This window comes from Trachinotus anak, unplaced genomic scaffold (assembly GCF_046630095.1).
Source record: "Trachinotus anak isolate AG129_WGS33_773 ecotype Australia unplaced genomic scaffold, CSIRO_AGI_Tana_v1 ptg000031l, whole genome shotgun sequence".
NCBI classification, from domain to species: Eukaryota; Metazoa; Chordata; class Actinopteri; order Carangiformes; family Carangidae; genus Trachinotus; species Trachinotus anak.
The window spans coordinates 2,691,981-2,711,613 of NW_027273882.1; the positions used below are offsets into that span (position 1 = coordinate 2,691,981).

The 19,633-nt window shown below is 39.8% G+C and overlaps 1 protein-coding gene across 1 annotated transcript in view; it reads right to left on the reverse strand.

The window, feature by feature from the left end:
- Positions 1-19,633, reverse strand: part of man1a1 (mannosidase, alpha, class 1A, member 1) — a 142,347-nt gene that overhangs the window by 87,237 nt on the left and 35,477 nt on the right. The gene's annotated exons all lie outside the window — the stretch shown is intronic.

Here is a 19,633-nt window from a genome sequence, read left to right on the forward strand (position 1 = left end):
TTAACTTCTTCAAATAAGCAAAAAAACTCCCCATGGAGTTGATTGAAATGTTAAAAGCTTATTAGTCAGAATACCATTAATTCCATGAGTATGAATGACAACAGGTGTTGGCAGCAGTCTCGCCGAAAAAGCACTGAACAAACAGCAGACGTGAAGAGTTATGTTTGGAGGTTGAATAAATTATTTTGCTCGACAGATGGTGAGAGGCAGCGATTATCAGCACTGATGAAACGTCGGGAGTACTGCTCATCTCTAGCGATTAGCCTCGTAGCAGGGGGGAAGACACACAGAGACACACAAACCATCATTTCAGCGCTGTCATTACCCAAACCCCCAAATGAATCCGACAACACTCTAACACCTTAGTCTGTTTTTATGTCAGAGAGCTCAGTAATTCATTACACATGCAGCACAGGGCACCTCTGCAAAGCTTTTAGTCCTCACGTACTCTGAGCCGTGTGGCTGCTCTGAGGTGAATAGGAAAATGCAAAAAGACATAACTGGAGGACGGGGAGGTGAAGGGGAAAAAAAAGGAACATTTCAATAAGTAAGACAGAGAGAGCAGAAATGAAAACATTAATAAATCACCATCAAGAGGCCAGGCTTCAGAGGGAAGGCGGGGAGTAAGAGTAGAAAGAAAAACAATGAGGAGGGGAAATGTTGAAGCTTTAATAAGGCTAGAAGAACAGTCCGAGGCAGAAGAGAAGTTTGAAAAGGCCACATAGTAGCATCAGGATGAAAGCCAGTAAGATGCTGGATTGTTACTGTGTGAATGTGTTTATATCCCTCTGCGAGTGGTGGGAGGACTTTAGCAGCAGCTAAAAGCTTTCCATTAAACACAATGCTGAATCATCTGTAGGCACAGAGCCACTGTTGTCCATCAAAACTAGTGCTGTGCTCACTGCGTCTCTGCTACTTCTTAAAATCACCTTTGCAAGATGACGAGTCTGTCCACTGTTACTCGCTGGGAGGATGATTTTGATTACAAACCTACAGATGAAATAATGGTATTTAACCTGATGCAGGGTATTTGAACCTCTACAGATGGTGAAGTTGTTTGTTTGCCTTCAGAGAGAAGAGGAGATCGATAACACACTTGTATCTGTGCGTTAAGGACAGAGTACAGAGGCAATTAGCCTAGCTTAGCATTAAGACTTGTAGCTGGAAAAAAATATAAAAACAAAAATGCTTTGTTGTTTCACAGGTTACATGCTCTATCTATTTATGTCTTGACAAACAACCGTTAGGTGTCACAACCTGCAGATGCGTCACAGTGAGGTTGCCAGGTTTGGTACCAATTTAGCTGCAGATAAACCTCTTTTAAAACATGTCCAAGCAACCGTATCAGTTGCTGTATGTGTTCAGCTAATCCCCTCCTCGCTCCAGCTTCAGTGGTTTCGATCTTGGCATCGGACTGCTGTTTTAAGACAAAGAAAGTATGGCTGTCAGATGATACTGACAACAAAGTAAAAGGAGAATTGCACATGTAGTCAGTGCAGTTAATGAATATGTAATCAATCATATTGGAACATATTCATTACATGAGCAGACCACATGTCCAACTACTAACAAAAGACCAACATCAGCCAACTAATTGCATTTATTGGTTGTCTAATATTGTTCAATACGTCCCCTGAAGCCACGCTACAGGAACAGGGAGCATGTAAATGGAGGTGTCAGCAGATCCAGTCACTGGTCCTTCCTGTTTTTCATCCCTCTCACATTTTTGCTACATTGAAGCCCCCAGGGCGACAGAGAGACGACAAGACACTTTACTCCTGTCCATTGTCTTGTCACTGTGCTTCCTTCCCCCTCACTGCTCTTCCTGAATCTGTGTGTGTATGTGTGCATGTGTGTGTGTTGTGTGCATAATGTGAGAGACACAGATGGTCAAACAGTGACCAGAATACTAATACTAAATATAGAAAATACAATAAATTTGAGAGGAATTGAAAGGTTTGTATAAGTTTTATGATATTTGTTGTTTTGTAGGAGAAAATCCTTTTGAACATCTGGACAAACATATTTCATGTATCTGTATGTATACTTATATTTATATGAAATATGTATCACATGAGTTGTACAGCAAATATATCATGTCATCCTCTACATGACAGTATGAAACCATATTTTTTAAAAATTAAAAATTCTATTCATTTTGTATTTTTTGAAAACTGTCATTTTCCTGCTGCTAAAACCTCTAAACTATTTAAATCATTAAATCAGTGACTTTTTACTGTGTTCATTTAAATATTTTATTCATCATTGTGACATACAGTACATTTAAAAAAAAGGATATGTATGATAATTTGTATTTTACTGCTGTGAAAATCCAAAATCTGGCACGAAGCTGTTTCTCAAATCCAAAGTAAAAATCTTCTAATGATGAGTTTTGTTTACTGTATCTCCATGAGGGACAAGAGGTGCTTTTATTCTACCAAGATGGAGAACAACGGTTGTTCTAAGAGGACTTGAAAAAGAGAACGTTAGTTAGGTTGGAGTAGATATGTCAAGAGCTGGCACAATTAGTGGAGTGGAGAGAAAATTAATCACTGACTACTTTGAAAATCAATTAATCGTTTCATGCAGAAGTGCCAAACATTAACAAGTTCCAGTTCCAGCTTGTCACATGAGGCTTTCCTGGTCAGATATGACAATAAATCAATGTTTTTGAGTGTGGAACTGTTGGTCAGACAAAACAATCCATAGATAGATCAAATAATTGTTGACAAAATCAATCACCAGATAAACTGATAATAAAATAATCATTTGTTGCAGCAGTACTTTATCACCTTCTTAGTAATGGTGCCTCATTTATCCTTCCTGACCATTAATCTATTGTGCAAAATGTTTAAAACAGTCATCTCTTCATAAAGCGAGGACACTGATCAACTAGAAGATCTGATGATGGTGAGACAGCTTGTTCAGGGCCACGATGGCAGGGGGCACCGAGAATCTGCTAAAATCAGTTACCAGATCTGGGATTTGTGTCTGTGTCCAGATGGAAAGGTTATAAAAATTGAAATGGGATTCAGCCGAGAGCCAAGACCAGTGATCTTGGAGATGATGTGTGTGCTGCTGAAGATTTTGTTTCTGTTAGCGGCTGTGAGCATGGTGAGGTAACAGATGGCTCAGCAGAGGGCAGCGTCTATGATGCTGCTGTCAGGAAGGAGTGGTAGCGGAGGAGGAGAGGCTCAGAGAGGCTTCAGTAAAGAAGGAGCAGTAGGGGAGGACAGGCCTTATGATATCTGCTGTAGGTGGTTGGCTTATCACAGTGGGAGAATTCTTACATTTGTAAAAGTTCTTCCCAGAAAACCACAAGCAGCCGTGTTTCCACCCACAGCAACAAGCCTCATCTGAATCCAGAGCTGCAACAATTTGTAAATTAACAGCAATTGGCAACTATTTTGATAATCAATGAATCACTCAAGTTAATTTTTAATTTGAAAATGTGATGATTCGTTATTTCTTCATTGTAATCATTGTAAACAGAGTGTTTTTGGGTTCACCTGCTGGTCAGATAAAATACATCATGTGATGATGGAATTGTAGCATAGATGGGGATTTTTACAGGGATCTCTTGTGATCCCCACAAAGAAACAGACCAACAACAACCAATGTTTTGCGTCTCCATGTCTTGTGCCTCTGTAGGACGGAAAGGGGGGCCTTTGTCGAAATATGTCGATTCCCAGGGGCCCATTGTCTACAATCTGCCCAGATGGTCCACCCAGGTAGATTAAGACCCGCCCAGTAGATAAAAGTAAGTAAGTAAGTAAGTTAAAGTAGATTTCAACCAAACTTTACAATAAAACACTTTAGAAGCTTCTCTTTGTGCAGCTGCCTAGGTAGCATCTACATCTAGTCTGCCTGTGAGGTGTTTAGGGAACATCTGTGAATTGTAGATTAAGAAAATAGCCTGGGTTACACTCTCCTGCACATACCATATATACTACAATTCCCGTCTATATGCACGTCGTTCACAATCATTCATAAATTCTCAACCTGTGGGAAACACTGACTTGTAGTTCTTAGTCCTGGCAGAACCTCCACTTACTCTGTTGTTGGCTGTAAGTGTGAACCTGCCTCCTTCTGCTACATGTCCCTTACTCTCATTTGAAGTGAAGGACTACCTCACTTTCTTTGAAACCAGCGCACAGTGAATGCACCATCAGGAGGAGTCATATTCATCCCCTGCCCTTCATCGCTGCTATTTTATTTTGAGGTCATCACACATGTGTTGATCCTGTTATTAATCATTGTGTTGCATGTCAGAGGTGAGGCTCACGAATGCAAAGAGAGGCTGCAAAAAGTCGAAGTGTTGCCCAGAGCAATCTCTTCCAGTCGTGAATTCAAGACAGCGATGATCAAGAAAACATGATTGCAGGATATTCTCATCTATTGTGATGCATTAGGAAATCCAGCTAAGACAAAAACTTCAGATCACCCCTGCTGATGCTGTCAAATGTCACCAAGGGAGGAAAATGCTCCCCATTTTTTTTGACATAACCTATAAAGCAGAACATGGGTAGGGGAGAAATGGGTGGAGAGATGAAAAATGAAAGAGTTGGTGTCCTGAGAAGACAAGAGTCATTACCTTTCTGTTCCCAGACAGAGAATAAGGATAGATGGGAGAGGAGGGGAGAAAAATGGGAGACTGGAGGTCCAAAAGTCATTAACAAAAACTTTCAGTCCCTCCATCCTGTGTGCCTTGAAACAAAATCCATCCTTTTTTCTTCTTCCAAGACACTTGCATCAGTTCTTCATTCAGTTCATCTTCCTCTTTTCAGTACTTCCTTTCTTCCACTGTTTTTTTTTTCTTTTCTGGCATCTTTGAGTTCCCTCTATCAGAATGAGTGAGATGATGGATGAATTAAAAAAACTAACTCATATACTAGGTGTTATCATCCTGCAGTGCAGTGTTGACAGCAGCTGGTCTGTTAGCATAGTGGTCAGTAACGACGCTAACTCACTGCATTCCCACGTCCTTCACTGCTCTGTGTGTGTGTGTGTGTGTGTCAGACGGGAGAATGATGCACTGTTTGGCTGTTCAGAACAACATACCCTTCACTTGACGCAATCAGGCGGCAAAGATGGAGTTGTAATCTGTGATGCTGCGATGTTCGAGTGCTCTGAGTGATTGCCGTTGTCTCTCGCTCACTCTCACACCACTGATTGTGTTGACAGAGGTTAAAACGCAAACATGATTTCTATTCATTCAGTCCTCAGTCTTCACTGAAAGGTAGATACAGTATCCTGAATCTATAAACAGTGGGTGGAATAACAACATAACTGTGTGTGTGTGTTCATGTGTTATTGTAAAGAAAACAGGGATCAAGCAATGAGCCTACAGTGATCCCTTTGAATCTCTTCCCCAGCTGTATGCATCTTATTTTGGAGGAACACTCTGTAATATGTTGCAATATTTTAACATTGCAACATACATCTAACTCTGCCAAGGAGGTTATGTTTTCACCCGTGTGTGTTTATTTGTCAGCAGAATTATGATAAAAGTAATAAACCGATTTGGTCTGGGATGGGTCATGGTCCAGAGAAGAACTTTTAAATTAAATTTTAGGTGCAGATCATTTATCATGATTTTTTTCCCCTCTGAAGTCTGTGTATGTTGTTTGACACTGATTCATCATTACTTATAGTTATATTTTTCTCATCATGCTCTGCTGCAGCTTTGAAGACCTATTTTTTCAGGTTTTGGTTATAAATAATATATTATATTTGTGCTATGAAAACATAAAATGAGAAAGGCATCTTTTTGTATTTTTTAAGAGGAATACCATGAGAATATTCTTTTGACAGATACTGCACTTGCAATATGAGTCATGATTTCAGCTGGAATTATCGTTTCTTCAAATTTTGGCCATATTGTGATTTTGACTATAATTCGATTAATTGTGCAGCCCTAATATCAATTAATTACCAATTACCTGATCTACTTCTGTTATACACAGAGTACTAAACCTCCTGCACTGAGTTTCATCACCTTTGTTACATCATGCTTTACAGTAAAACGATTATGATGGGCTCAACATGCCTGATATTTGATTTGATCATCACTTCACCTTAACTGTTACATTTTTACAGAGTGAGGTCATGTGAATTTTAGACATGGGTTTCTTTGCCTTTCGGAAGAAGAGGCAAACAAGAATGACTGTCATGTGGATTACATCATGCTCACAGTCTGAACACAAAGCGTGACCTTAATGTTCAGCTGTGCCCTCCAGCAGTGGGTCACACTGAGCTCCTTGGTGAGGCTTTTGTATCTTGGTTTCACTGTTATTCAGAGCTCCAACTCCGCTGGCTCCTCTGTAGTTTTCTCGAATATTTTTCAACAGTAAAACCAGTTATCAGATTGGTCTGATGGCCTCCGGGTTCAGATGAAGATCATGTGATTGCATCATCTTTGGTTCCATTTGTTGAGCCTCACCTCGCTCTCTTTCTCCCCATGTTTCCTGGTCCTGGACCAGAGACTGTAGGAGCCAAGTGAATGTGAGAGGACAAAGATGTCAGGGTAGCTGAGCTTCTTAGGTGGTGATACACTGATTGTGGTTCTGAGAAACTGAAACTGTGATGATGCCTACAGAACCAAAAGAAGTTAAAGCAGAGCTCCTCCATTAACCTGTATTCACACAAATAATTATGGCGAGATCAGACCACGTGACCACAGCCGGCTCTGCATCTCTAAAGCCTCACAACATGCTCCTTAAGTCTACACAAAGAGCACTTTTCTGAGTGTGCTTCGAAACTGTTTTTGACTTTTGTACAAAATAGCCACAGAAAGAAACCAAGTCCCAAATATTTCCAAGAGCACACAGGATGATAATTATGACTACAACACAACACTTGTTTACCTGTGGAAACATCAGTACTTAATCAACTCAAGCAATCAGTTAAGCTGGCGTTTGAAATGCACCAAACGTCATGAGATATCCTGCTATACATATAAACATGACCTCCTCATCGCTTTACTGCTGGAGATAATTGAATATAGGAATTACACACTGACTCAGGAGCTTCAGCTCAAAAATAGCAGCGGCAGCTTTAAAAAGACTGACAGCAGTCAAAGTGTCATCGATATTTAAAAACCTGAACGCTGCTCTCATCTTATGAAAATTCAGTCTTTAAAAATCTCCTCCTGAATTTTTCTCCCCAGCTCACTGCTTCTCTCGGCCCAAGATAGAAAAGGGTCCCAGGGTGCCCCATATCGTAATGTTAACTCAATGCAAACTCCTGGTCTAATCCTTAATCCTACGATTTGATCCAGGTCTCAACACCCTCAGCCCTGCTGGTGATCCCATTTAGCCCCAACTACCGCCTCCACGTTGAGTTTACACTGTATTTTGCGAGAGGTCGCGGATGGGAGGTGAGGAAAAGTGATGGCTAAGCCTTTGGCTAATCATGTTATCGCAGGCAGAAAGCATGTGCACGCACCGACACGCACATACACATCCCCAAAGTGCATTAACCTCTTGGCTTGTGCTGCCAGATACTCAAGCGTCAACACTTTTTGTCAAGGTTACAGTGAAAGTCATTACCAAGCCTCACTAGTGTGTTTGTGTGTGTGTGTGAACATCTGACAGTAATAGAGAAGTAAAGGAGGTATGTAAAGCAAAACTGTGACAATACACAAATACAATATGCACAGAGCCTCAGGTTTAGCTGCCCATTTTGTCTGTGGGAACTTTTAGGGACCAGGCAGACTTCAAGGAGTGTGTTTGTGTCCATGAGAATGTGTGTAAGTGTGTGTTCACTCACACGCAGCTATCAGGAAGATGGGCAGTGCTGCTGCAGAGACTTGCCCTAAGCAGTGGAGGGCTGGGGTTAAAAGCCCAGGCACAGGATTGTTGTTCAGTGTGTGTAGATGATTAATTAATGTGGATGCAGACTCAAGGTTCTTTAACAGCAGCTCAGGAGATGAGTGCTTACAACACTGGGCTACAAGGTGTGTGTGTGGTGTGTGTGTGTGTGTGTGTGTGTGTGTGTGTGTGTGTGTGTGTGTGTGTGTGTGTGTGTGTGTGTAGATTCATGTGATAGATACTCCCATTTCAGCTGCTGCAGTGCTCCCTTGTCTGTGTCCCACCCACCACTGTGCAGAGTTTGATTTACATCATTTCAGACACAACCAAATCCAACCCCTCCTGCCTCCCTAACTCCCTCCTCACACACCTCTCTCACACACACACACACACACACACACACACACACACACACACACACACACACCACAAAAACCTGAGGGAAGGCCACAGCAGAATTACTCCATCCATTTCAATTACAGAGACTGAATATCTGATTCAGAGACATGCACAATGCTGTGTGGGAGCTGAGGCTGCACCCCAGGACTCAGTGTCATATTATATAACCAACTAAATGACTTGTCTGGAAATAGAAAGACACCAAAAAGCATAAGCCTTCTTGACTGGTGGAAGATAACAATATTTTTAGCCCTGCTAGCGACGGTGCTGGGCTCGGAGGCTGGCAGGAAACAGGAGACACAATCAGATTTGGTTTGACACTTTGATGGGGTTGTGACCAAGAAGAAGCAATGCATTCAGCTTTGATGGCAGCAGAACATGCAGGCGGTGTGTCTCATTCACCAGCCTGCTACATACTGACACCTGTGCCTGGTAAAATACATCACGTGCCTGGTTGTCTACTGCGTATTTTCAGTTCACCTCCCTGGAGTTAACTAGTTCTACTTTTTACAGTTCACTTCTCTTCCCACCATGACTCACTAAGTCCTCCAGCTGGAGTGATGCCATTAAAGAGTCCGGATTGAAAAACAGCCCTGAGAAATGTCATAACATTACAATTCTGCTGGACTTTTGATTTTTGGCTAAATTCTGTATTTGATTCTTTGCCCTACAACAGACACGAGTCCTGAACTGTAAAAAGAACCTTGCTCTATAACCTGAAAAACAGTGCTGTCAAGATAAACTTTTAACAGGATTGTATAGTCGTATTCCTGCAACTTCTTCAAAGTGTTACTTCTCATCTGTTCACTGGTTCCTAATAGAGAGAGCACATTACTCTTGTGTTGGCCTTTATTGGCTTTTTTTTTACAGTGGACTGACTCCTTCATCATCTCACACCTTTTAAACCTTTAAATCTCTTTTAGGTCTCTATGGTCTTTCTACCTGAAGCTGTGAGCTGTTCCATAGAACAACCTCCCTTGTGACAAAACATCAGACATGTTCCCACGCCTAAGACCTATAAATCCCACCTCAAATTTAGATTTCTCCACCATTTGGATCTCATATCTCTCAGGTTTGTGACCTATGTCTAAGTTTGTGCATGTATCTGACTTGACTATACATTTTTGCCAAACTAAACACAAACAGAAGAATTTGTTCCAAAAGGCATCTGGAAGCATGAACGTTTTTTTATTCAATGAGAAACATGTTTCTTTGCTGTGTCTTCTGACATTCGTTGCCATGGATGTTGTGAGGCAACAGTGCCAACCAAAAAAAACCAAAACAGAAAATACAGTTGCTCTAATATTTTCATTACAGATTACATTATAAAGAGAAATGCTGTGATGCCCCTGACGTTAACGGAGATGGTGAAGTTTCTGCAGCTTCTTCCTACTGGACATGCATATAAAAGGGCTATTTGGAAGTTTTCTCTGCCGATGAACATGGTTTCTTGCCAGTAGCAGGTGGTTGACAAGAGCTTCAACTATCGTTGCGTTGACAAGACAAGAGGTTATAATGGATCCTGTCAGCAGCAGTACATCTTCAGGGCAGACTGGAGGCTACCATGAGTCACTTTAGGAAAGTGATGGGGCTAGCTGGTTAGCACGCTAACTTCAGTAGAAGAAAAGATGTGATAGAGAGTAAAGGAAGGAAGTTTGATGCTGAACTTGCAATGTTTCTGTTAGACTGTGAGTAAACAGCTGTTAACGCTAACGTTAGCTATTTAGCAATAGCAAAACTTACAAATAGGTCCTTTAACATACAACTGCTCCCTCTCTTCTGTCACCCTATAACACTCAAACACACAGACACACACTCAAGTCCTTGGTCCTGCCAAAAAGAGGTAAAATGACAAGTATTGCAGGATGTAGCAGCAGCACAGATATTGATTTTAAGTTGAATCAGTTGTATTGGTCACACTCATCTCTCCTGTAAATAAAGACCATGTTGAATTCAAGGACAAAGTCCAAAAAAGCCAGCGGAACAGCCAGCTGGGACACATTTAATGGTATAACACACCATGGTTAAACAGACATCTGTGCCTGATTTAAACCAACAACCCAAATCAGTTTCTGGCAGAAAGCTCAAAGCAGCCAAAGACCTGCTGGCTCTCACTATACACTCAGAAAACACAGAGTACTGTACTGTTGCTGGAGCAGTCACAGAATAGTATTCATGGTACTAGAAACAACAGTAAAGCCTGAAAGACCACCAATCACTGGCTGAACCTTGGTCTTAGCAGTGATGGTTCAATGATCACTGTGTTACCATAACTGCTTCCATTAAAGAGGGGCGCAACATTTCCATGAGACACATTCGAAGGTCAGCTGTAAATGTAAAGGAAGAGGCTTTAGTTGTGCCTTTATTCAGTCTGGGTCTTACCACTGTTGCTTAAGTAAAGTGATACTGCAGCATCACTCCAGGGGACAAGGAGCAGAAGCCATTGAGAGGTCTGGCATGGAGGAAAGGCCACAAGAGACAGGAGGAAAAACAACATAAAGAAAAGAAACCATCACAAAACCCTGGCAGCATCTGTGGCAAAGCCTGCTATTCATCCAGGAGCCTTTCAAAGCACTGCAGGCAGGGCCAAGCAGATAACCTCCTCTGCAAAGCCTGTGTGTCCCAGGAGATACACAGGCCCTTTTACTTCCTCGCACTGCTCGTAGCTACAGATCCATCCCACTGTCCAGCAAATAACCAGAGTCTTAACAGGCTGTCAAAGCACACTATGAATTAAGTAACCTTGAGTAGGAAAGGACGAGACGTTACCAAAAAAAAGACAAAAAGGGCAGAAGAAAAAAAAAAAGAAAAATCAAGAAATATTCAATCCACCATGGTTTTATCTTCTCATCTAATGGCCCCAATCAATAAATCATATATCACGAACTGGTTTTACACAGATTGAATGAGAAAAGATCAGCGTGGAGCTCAGGGCAGCACACTGCAGACAAACTGTATTCGTGTTGCTGGCAAAGCTGCAAACACATATAGACCTACTGCACAACGGGCCTGATGATCTGGCTCACTGTGTTGGTGATGCGCCATATTTGATTTATTTATTCTGTCTTATCCAAATTATTAATTCTTGAAATTATTTTCAAGAGTGATTTTATTTTTTTCCTTCAACACCAGCCCATGTGCCTCGTTTCCTCAGGTTTAAATCAAGGTTTCACTGGGCAGATTTTGGCTTTTTTTATTTATATATTTGTTTCTTTGTGTTATTTTGACAGTGGACAGTTGAGATGCAGTAAACAATGTAAGAGACATGACAGATCCCCGGCCCCAGATCAAACTGGGGACGCGGGGCCCAAAATATGTCATCAGTTATTAAATATCTAAACTTTTTAGTGCTCTCTGGGAGGCAGGCTATATAACTGAGACTAGAGCTGCAACGACTAGTCAATGATTACATGAGTCAATTGAAAGACACTTATTAGGCAACTATTTTGAAAATCGATTAATCGTTTAGGTCATTTCAAGGAAAACATTTTCTGGTTTCATCTGCTGATGTGAGGATTTTACGCTTTTCTTTGTTATAAACAGTGTAAATTAATCACTTTTGTTTTTTCGGCCAGAAAAAACAAGATAAGTGAAAATGTCATTTAGGTTCTGGGACATTATATGCAATTTATGTTTTATTTATGTTTTATATGCAATTTAATGCAATAGATGAATTAATGTAGAAATAATCTGATTAATTGATATTTGCAGCCCTCATACAGACATTATTTTATTATTATTTATTGTTTTACGTTCTTATTTTAATACTGTCATTTATTATTTATTGATGGACATGTACACTGATCAGCCCTATGGATTTAACTGGCTTATAGAAACATAATGAATAATAGTAGTAGTATTGTGTGTCATGTGTTGCCCTGTGTCACATGAGTCAGGTCTGTGCTCAAGGATAAGCTCCATGTGTTGGGCGGTTTGTATTTTGGGTGCAGTCAGATTTAAAAGGTATCTTTAAGGGTCTTCAAATTTTTCCTCTGAAACAGCCCAGAGACCAACAAGACAGATGGCATCTTATCCCACAGCCACACACACACGCACAAGCATAAGACACACTTGCACAAATTCACTAAAAAAATAAATAAAATCACACACAAACAATGTTCTCTTATGGCCCGGTCCAGGTCACACTGGGCTGGATGGAAAACATCCTAGAAATCCAGGCTTTTTGTCTTTGCTGTTACAGGAGACATCAGTAGTGACCTTTAATGTGCTGTGGCCCGGTCAAGTGTGTTTATTTTGGGCAGAAAAAAGACACACACACAGCCCATGGGGAGTTTTTTTTTGGTTGGTTGAACACACGAGTGCCCGTGCTGGCCGTGGGCTAGAACGGGAGGCGAGCCGAGGGCAGCAGAGCCTGTGTTTCAACCTTTAGTGTGTTTGGCTGTTGTGAAGCGCAGCCACTGGACTGTCAGCAGTGTCAACAATTAACGACAGGGCTGGAGAGGAAACCACACACACATAAAACACCGCAGACTTCAGGTCTGTACACTCCAAAATTCAGTTGCCAGAAAACCCTGAATGATCTCTCTTCTTTATTAAAAAAAAAAATTTTTTTTTTGAGCAGACGTGGCTGACCAACAGACGACCCGCCCACCACATGATGCTCTAAAGCTCTTAAAAACATCTGCCCAGATTCAGGGTTGTAACCACCATGCAGGACACTGAGGTTATGGGGACTTTAATGACACTAAGAGGAGTTTATTACAGTTACACAAATATTAAACATTTTTGATTTTCTAAGATATTCTTAGACAAAACAGTTTTTAGGCTAATTAGAAAAAAAAAATAGTATTTTCAGCAGCTTAGAAACATTATTTATTCTAATTAATTGTTGTTTTTGTTAATTAAATAATAATAAAGGGCAGTAGATTTTACAGAAATTGTATCAGAACAGTTAAACAAATATATAAAATGTGAAATTTTATGATTTCTTAGTTAATTTATTTATTATTTTACATAGTTTTATGGTGGCTGTACTTCTTACCTAAACCCGGAACCCCATGATCTCAGTATTTCTACAATCCTGGTCACAGTTTATCCTATAGACTTGAAAAATAAGTTGAACATCACTCAATGAAAAAGTTATTCTATTGCTAAACTGATTACCTTACAGGAAAAGTTATTAGTTACATTAACTAATACATAACCCATCCTCACAGTGAACTCATCATGTTAGCATGTGACGTGAAATGTCACACAGATGTGCAAAAACTTTCCACAGAGCTAAAGAGTAAAAATCCACATGGCAGCGACTGCACCTGTAATAAGGAAGAGTTTGTTCCAGGTTCTTTCAGCTGAAATCCATTTCCATGAGTAATGCATTTGTTCTCTTCCCCCTGTTGTCAGAACACTGTGTTATCAAACCTTTTCTCTGTTTGCCACTGTGTGGTTGTGAAAACAACAAGTGGACTCTGCAATAAAGCCTCAATACAGACTTCACCTCTGGCTCATTGGCTCATAATGGGGGCGAGGTGAAATTAAATTCCATAATGTCGAACAGGAGCCAGGGTGCAGCTTAAGGCTGGGCTGACAACTCACTGGCACTGAGCTCCAAATGAGTTCCTGATGTTCTGGGGAAACTTAACAAGGTAATAACTCATCTTTCAGGGGACAATGCACACATTCACCATTGTGGCCACTGAGATGTGGTGGGAAAAGCCCTCAGTACTGGTACTGATAGGAATTCATAAAGACAGTTCATGTTAGAGTTGGACACTTACAAGACTGCTTTGCAAAAGTGGGATCTAAATAATTCAAACTACTCCTCAAACCTAAAATATTACAGTTAGAACAAAGACATTTTTGGAGACTTCAACCTGACGTTTTCATTTCCATCAGGTTCTTTTCTAACATCTATATTCAGCAGGTTATGGCCTTTCCTTTGAAGAACCGACAGCACAGTATACCGGCTGTGTCTGTTAGCAAATCTACAATGTCACAGCAGAGTTTGGCCCACTCTGGATTTAGAAATAGAAAGGTGTACCTGCTCTTGTGGGCGAGTCTCAACAGCAGTATGCCAGTTAGAGACAGCTGAGCTGAGTGCTAAAAGATGGACAGAGGAAGTGGAAACGACAGGAGGGGAGATGGATGCTGCTGTCGCCTCTAGCCATGTTTAATTTTAGCAAACAGGGTGTATCTACAGAAGCTTGAGGGGCAGGAAGCTGGTTTACTGGCCTTAAGAAATACTAATACTGTTGTTCAAAACCCTGAATTATTCAGAGCATGATCAGAACCAACAAGAAAAAAGCAGTTGAGGATGAGGAGGAGGTAAAGATGAAGTCCAAGCATTACGTCGTTAGTTTTTACTTGTTGTGGTTTAACGTCCTGCCAGTGAGCAGCGCTACAGTTACCGTTAGAGACACTGGACGTTGCACACGTTTATTGAATTAATAAATCAACTGTGCACAATATTATCGACATTGCATCTGAAATGCCACAATCACTCAGCCTCTACATAACTAGACGGATCATACGTGAGCTGCACTAACTGTATTTATAGAGCTGCGGTGACGGGAGAGATCTGAATGAAATATTGTCTGTGACTGAAATTGTTGCACCAAGATGAAAAGCTGCTACAGCGGTCTAGACGCAGGATCAAACAACAATCAGTCTGCTTTTCCGTTACCGACTCAATGTGCAATTCACGTGTGATTTCAATAGAGTTTTAATGTGTGTACATTATATAAGTGTTACTGATTGTCATTCTGACTTAAACCTGAGACATCAGGTCGTTTATACTTACAACAGTTATTAATACTAAGGAATGAAAATACTGTATATCAATAATGAATACAAGTTATGTTACATGAAATTTGAGTATTTCTCTGACAACATTAAATATTCATGAATAAATTAGCAAAACTCAAAACGTATTGTTCATAAAAACAATTAAAAACACTTCAGTGTTATTATTTATAACAAGTGAAACACTTGAAAACTCGCTTCTCAGACTTGATTTACAACGGTCTGGCAACATTAGCAAACAACCCCACAAATGTCATCATGTTTTGATTTATATGTTGCTGAAATTAGTTTGGCAACATCACATTTTTACAAATATACCCCGCCCACCTCAAACCAGTGAGAAAAGCAAGAAGAAAAATACACATACAGAAAGCTGTAATGTGAAATGACCAAACTTAGGAAGGAAATAGTGTTTTCATGTAGGACCCTATTGTTACTAATACAAATGAATTGAGAACATACAGTACGTCCCCTGGGCCCTTAAACGCATCATTTCAGTAGGAAAATTGAGTACATTTAAAAAAGAAAGCAATAGGAGGACGCAGCCTCATTTTGTTGTTGTCTCCGTGGTCTCTGCTGCTGCAGTCAAACCACTTCACACACATACTGACCTCTGATCAGCCAGCTGTTACACAGGGACTGTCCACTACCTGTAGAACCTGTATACTTCTCTACATCACTTTATTTAAATACAAGACTCGCTGACTTGAGAGCATGGCTGCTGAACATTCATGGGAGAAATGGGCAGAGCTATTAAATTGGACAGTGATTGTCTTTGTCAATGTTAATCCAAGATTTGGAGCAGGCTGCATACATCTCATTATCTCTGGCTCCTTCTTACTGAAGTGTTTGGGTTAAGAAAACTAATTTTGTAATATTGTTTGATAAAGCAAATCCAAATTATGGTTGGTGGTCTGCCAAAGTTGTTGGTTGAGAAGATAGGCGTTGTGGCCTGCTAGGATATTAGAAGGATATATGGCTGCTGGTAAATTCCCACCCTGGGAAAAGAACTCAGCCTCTTCCCTCAACAAACGTGAGTGTTTCTATACATGGATAGATTATTTCTGGACATTTTATCTGCGAAGAATGAAGGGATAAAGAGAAACAATAAAGATACAACAGCTCAATCTCACAAATATGATGATGCTTAACATTTTCTGATCAGTGTATAAACTAAGATCTATGAACTAAGATGCGTTTAGATCTGGATGGTGTACGTCTGCTGAAAGAAACTCCTGTGGTTAACCCTGAATGTGAGCACATCTTTTACATGGTTTTGTATTTTATGTTGAAGAATTTAGAGGAAGCTGAAAATTGTCATGTGAAAAAACATTACATTTACATTTTATATTTTACATATTTTACACTTTACCAGTGTTTTTTATTTGAAGTGTTAATATCTATGAGATATATTTGTTGTTTTAAGTACTAACAACCATCTCAATGTAGTTTAACATCTCTCTCAGGCTTCTCTCTGGAGCTCTAGTAACAACAGGTAAGTCAATTCTGATTGGCTGACTGTTTTCTGAGTGATCAAATAAAAGTATAGCAGATTGTGACATCACAAAGTTACAGACGGCTCATTTTAAGTTTCTGAATACAGGCTGTGTGCTTTTCTCTGTGGACTGAGCACTTTGAAACTTTCACAGTATTAATATAGAACCTAGAGCTGCTGTATAATCAAAGAGGATGTGGAACTCTAATTTCTACAATATAGGACCTTTAAGAATCATCAGTTTATCAGTCTGAGAAATTGTTGCAATCCCAAAGTTGAAAATGGGCATTAATATTTTCCAAGTCAGAGCGTGGAAGAGCAGCAAATTAATTATTTGTTATTATTCCTATTCCCCTCCCAGTTTTCTGTCTTATGTAACAACCTTTTCAAGTAATCTTTGTTGTTATAAAATCTAACAAATGTATTTACAATGATATAACTGCTAACAGATTTATCTCTCATCTCATCTTCTGCAGGTAATTTAGAAAAAGCATCCGAGACCTTCTAACAACACTTGGCAAAGGTTTTAATTTTTAATGCTCCTGCATACTTTGGACCAGCAGACCAGGTTACTGTAAATCAGGGAAATAGCCTTCAGGTATAGCAGGTGGCTTTGTTGCATAAGTCGAGCTAATATTATCGTCATACATCATCTTCTTTAGGAGTTGGAGATGGCTGTGACAAGGCCCTGGGGCCAAGCTGTCTTATTTACTGATGGAAGTGGGTCTGCTGGAGCAGTCAACTAAAACCTATTTACTTTCTATAGCACAGACAGGAGGGATGGATAGAGCGAGGGAAACAGAGAGAAACACTAACACAGAGAGTTGAACAGGCTAATCTCACAATTAGTATTCACACAGCTGCTTTCTGCTCCCTTCCTACATTTACGTATGATAAATTCCGGTAATGAAACAGAGGATGGAATTTACACAAAGCTGATTGAATTTCCCCATTAAACATAAGAAGGCAATCATTAAAAATGAGCCTGTAAATCTTCCACACTGTGTAATGAAATAGACTTAGCAGGGGTTTCAGCATGTTTCCCATGAGGTTTCCAGGGCAAAGACGGAAGTTATGTATTTCAGTGAGGGGACTTCTGTGAAAATGTCATCTCAAAACTGTCAGGGCCTTTGTGTACATTTGACACTTTCCATTATTTTCTTTCTCCATGATACAAAATTAAATCAGATTTTAATTTACACCACAAAGATTACAGATTGACACCAACGTCTTCCCGTCTCATGGAATGTATTTCCATAATAGCAGCAGAAAATTAGTTTTGAGTGTTTATCATACAGTAGTAGCCTGAAAAATCAATTTTTAACAAGCTAAACTTGAAAAAAGTCTCTCAGAGAGATCTCAATATTGACAGACAATGGGAGGGATAAACATCAGAAGAATCACCTCACTGTTTAAACTGAGCAAAACAGGGCTAAACCAAGTCTGTGGCTTCAAACTCTCCTCATGACGTCCTGAATATGCACGCTCAATGTGCTGTCATCCAGTCACTTCTGTAATTCCATAGCAAAATGTTACAGAAACATATGAGCAGAATCTCAAAATCAACACACAAATAATGCAAACTCTGCTCTGAACATGATGTAAGATCCAGAAAGGCTTCTGAGATATGATGTGAGAGAATAACTCAGCATTATGAATTCAGCTCTTTGCCTTTTAATGCAGTAGAGATTCCAGGGTAAACCGTCATTAAGGTCTAATGTGAGGGAGACAGAAAACTCAGTCAAAACTTCCACTGGTTACACACGGGATTAAAGTACACTACTACCTATAAGAAAACTAATAATAATAAACACTAATAACCAGAGTCAGTCACAAACCTGGCCGTCAACTCCTGCTACTTAATCACAGAACGTTGGCTAATGTTAGCTAAAAACATTTTAAATGAAAACATAGTGAAAGACAAGGAGACACAGTGTTAGTACCATGTTTAATATCCATGGTACTAAAGCAGTTGTTAGCTGGTATATTAGAATATTTCAAAGTGCATGATTTAAATTAAATATTCAAAGTTATCATTACAAACACTATTTGACCATTATTAATAAGTTCTTTAAAGCTGCACCAATCAATATATATCTATATAAACAACGGATCACATGACTACTAAAGGGTTTTACATCCCCCCTCAGCTCTATGGAGCATTTTAGCATCTTTCAGATCATTGTTTTGGTGTTTACAGCCCATGATTTTACTGTTTTAAATCACTCTCATCAGTCTCAGTGTTGTTTAAACCACACAGAGCTATTTGAAAAGACCCCCACTGTATGTTAAATGCCCAGTGTAGCAACAACTAACACAAAAAGTTACAGTATTTCTGCTGTAGCAGCAGCTTCAGTCTACACAGGAGGCATTCAGGCAAAGTACTGAGTTCTAGGTCACCCACATTTTGGTTGCATTCAGAGCCCAGTGCACCACCACTGTATATACATGTGTAAAAACTGGGAAACAGAGCAGGAGCGTAAGAAAACACTTTAGGTCACTTTTACAGGTCTTTATCACACGTATGACACAAGCTGTTACATGTCTGTATATCCACCTTAGAATATGAGCATATTTGTTCTGGCAGATGTGCTTCCAAAAAACACAGTTGAACTCCAACTAGGGGGGTGGGCGATTTCTCAGAAGTACTAAATGTAGCGCAGCTTGTTACATGTGGGACGTAGTAAATTACTATATAGCAGACATCAAGTAGAAATGTAATTGTAATCATGTAATCATGTAATTGTTTTAAGCCGCTGTTATGAAAATTGCTTTGGCATTTTGCTTCTTCGCCCAACGCTAGTTTGAGCTCTGTTTTTATTAAGGGTTAATTTTAACCTGGTTGTGATTTCCTCCTTTTTTGCAAATTTAAAATTGTTCAAATAGAAACCACCAATAAATATATAGTAAACTAGAATGTTTTAATGCAGACAAATGTTGCAGGGACTACACTCATCAGACTGGTGTGAATTTATGCGTCAAATCACACAGAAATGCTTTAGAGGACATTTCAAAATATATATAGTGATATAGCCTAAAAATACTGCGATATTATATCGTCCAGCCTTACCTACATCTCAGTGCAGTACACCTGTGTAGAGATCCAGGATGTGTAGCAATTAGCTGATGAACATATTGGAGCATTTAGCTGGAGAGATGTTTCCCT